Source organism: Octodon degus, unplaced genomic scaffold (assembly GCF_000260255.1).
Source record: "Octodon degus isolate 3935 unplaced genomic scaffold, OctDeg1.0 scaffold00064, whole genome shotgun sequence".
NCBI lineage: Eukaryota > Metazoa > Chordata > Mammalia > Rodentia > Octodontidae > Octodon > Octodon degus.
Window position 1 is genome coordinate 8,477,607 of NW_004524640.1, and position 3,149 is coordinate 8,480,755.

At 50.7% G+C, this 3,149-nt stretch overlaps 1 pseudogene; it reads left to right on the forward strand.

The window, feature by feature from the left end:
• The window catches only part of LOC101589557, a 38,010-nt pseudogene extending 36,168 nt beyond the window's left edge, over positions 1–1,842 (forward strand).
• The last annotated feature ends 1,307 nt before the right edge of the window (positions 1,843–3,149 follow it).

Here is a 3,149-nt window from a genome sequence, read left to right on the forward strand (position 1 = left end):
TGGAGACTGTGCCTTTGGACTTCACAATTTGATTAATGCTGAGTAATAACACATTATCAAACTAAATCCTCTGAGGCAAAAGAGATATGAAAGTTCAGCTGGCCTTCCACCAACTCTGTTCCAAAGTCTGGTGCCCTTTGCACTTTGAGTGGAAGGTGGATGGTTCCAGCTGCTGCCAGAGCTGATTAGGAAGGAGGAGACCTGGCCCTTTACCCTGGCTCCATCCTTTCTCCACCCTACAGCTTGCGGACACATTGGACCCTAAGACCAGGCCCTTGTTATGGGCGTCATGAACCAAAGGACACCTTAGCCAGTGACACTTGTCATGATTTTGTGCAAAGGCCGTGTGTAGAGAATGGGGACACCTTGAGATCCATCTCTGAATCTAGAGCCTGAGAGTCCTGAAACAGTGTCCTAGGGCTCGCAAACTGCAGAAATCCGGCTGCCCTCCATTCCCTCTGAGGACTCTGTCATGAAGCCACTGCTTTCTCGATGCTCAGGGCTACCCTGTGTGGATGGAAGAAGGTCCCAAATGATAGTGGAGAGCACCTCAGTGACCAGCAGGGTGTGAAAGGGACAAGCGCCCACCACCACAGCCCTCTAAGCTACCTTGCTGGGGTCCCAGCAAGGATAGGGAGCAAGCCCTTACTGACTGTGTTCTCTGCTGTCCAGGACCTCCCCATGCTTTGAGCCTTCAGCATCTACCTTCTTTGACTCTGTTCCTATTACTTCTATGACCCAGACCCTGTCTGCTCCATCTGCAGCCCTGGCTCTGGCCCTGTCACAGGTTCCTGGGGCCTCTGGGAAGCTGTGCTCCCCCTGACTCCCAGCTCTCCAGGGTCTTGCACATTGAATTGCTGAACACATGGCAGCCCACATCTCCCAGCCATGAGCCTGCTGCCCTGCAGGTGATGGACAGCCAAAGTCCACCCAGCTCTCTCCTCCTCCACTGAGGCCTCTGGGCATCCAGGCACAGCACACTGGTACACAGCATCTCTCCTAGCACTCAGCAGGCTGAAGCAGGAGCAGGGCAAGTTTACTGCCAGCCTGGGCACATAGGACTTCAAGGGCAGCCTGGACTACACAAAACACAGTAAATGACTTTCTCAAATAGCATAAAAACAAGTGTCCTGTTGTGTTGGCGCAGTTGCTCAGATGCAAAGATAAGCAGCCTGAACCAAAAGCCCAGAAACAACTATCAAGGTCTATGTTCATGAGTTTCTCATGCAAGTCCTTCCTGGCTCCCTTCTGCAAGGAGCAGCCTTGACCTGCTCTTTTCCCTCCTCCTGGTCACAGTGACCTTTGCTCCAGCCCTGCTGTGTGCCAGCCACAGGCTACGCACTTTCTTTTCCTACAAGGAAACTCCAGGAATGAAGAAACTAAGGCAGAGCGTGGTGAAGGACCAGCAAAGGCTGCATAACTCGCAGCTGGCAGAGGGATGCTGCCCGAGTGGGTGCTGTTTCCCTTCAGCTTGTGGCCATTCCCTGCCAGGGGGTGAAGGGAGATCATGTCTCCCAGGGACTGTGGAGAGGGTGCCCTGAACCCCAAACACAGGAGCAGCCTGGAGGAGCTCTGTCTGCCCCTGAGAGCCCCAGTCCAGCGGGCATCTGGACAGCCTTGCTGGACGCCCCACTCCGGTAACCTGGTCAAATCAGTCATCTCCACCAGTATCTCCCAGGCGACATCTTCAGTCAGCAGTTGGGGCAGATCCTCACTGCTCAGCATGTCCAGAATGTGCCCAATGACAACCTCCATGAAGCTGTCACTGTCTGGTGGAGGAAAACAGGAGAAAGGTCGGTGACAGTGCAGTGGGGAGTAAATGGCTTTGAGTACAGGGGTTAATGATGGGTTCTGGACCTCATATGAATTGCTGAATAATTATGGTGGCCATCTAACGGAGTGGAAGCTCTTAAAACCAGAGCTTATCTTCCCAATGGCCACTTCCTCCTTCTCCCCCAAGCCAGCCCTGGATAGAGTTTCCTCTCACCTTTCCTGCACACACTGGAGAGACCCCAGTCAGCTCCTTACATGTAATTGACACTGCTCCTCACACTCCACTCCTAGCGAAAGTCCATAGCAGTCTCAACTCTCTTTGTCTCAGGTAGAGGATTCCCCCATCCGACCTGATCCTCTCTGTCTCTTTGGAGTTAACAGAGGCTCCTTTTATCGTTCCTATCTCTTTACGGTGCTACTGAGAAACCTAACAGTTAATGTTCCTCCTAGGAGCTGCTGTCCCATCGCACACTTCAGATGGAGAGACAAGGGCTATGAACCAAAACATGCCCCCCAAACTGATATGATCCACCCTCAACCCCAGTGCTGAATTTGGAGCTGGGCCTTTAGGGAGGTGTGGGAACTGAGATCATAAATGTAGCACTCTAGTCTGTAGGACTGGTGTCCTAATAAGAACAAATCTTTGTCTCTGTCTGTCTGTCTGTCTGTCTGTCTGTCTGTCTCTCTCTCTCTCTCTCTCTCTCCCTCCCTCCCTCCCTCCCCCCGTGACTTTTTTTCTCTCCCTCTCCCCTGGCACAGAGAAAGTTGCATGTGCTCACTGAGTGAAAAGACTCCCTCTGCAGACCAGAAAGAGAATGCTGACCGGAAACCAGCCCCGCCCCACCTTCATCATGGATTTTGGCTTCCAGAACCAGCAGAGAAAGGGGGTCTTTCTTTAAGTTTCCAGCCTGTGAAGCCCTGTGGTAGTGGTAGGAGGGAACTAACACACCACAAATGCCCCCAGCACAGAGCTCAGAAAATGAACTTCATCCTGGAAAGTAGGAAACTTCCAAGCATGGGGTCACCTACCGCATGCCCACTGTGTGTCACATAGACCCTCATGTTCCCAATGCGAGCTTCAACCCCTCAGTGCATTTTGAAATTGATTGACTGGGTTAAGAGCAGCACTTTTGAGAGGAAACAGAAAGATCAACATTAGAGCATGTGGAACATAGTAGGGGTGGGGGTCACTTCTGTGAATGATTTCTTGGTTTGTGAACTTGATTCTTTCCATGATTCTGGTGACAAATTGGGTTGGATGATAACTGAGTCAAATTTTATGGTCAGGTTTCACATTGACCTTATGAGGAAATTTGTTTTTGTTTTTTTTAAAGATTTAACCATTATATATATTTTTAATTTTTTATTTTTATTGG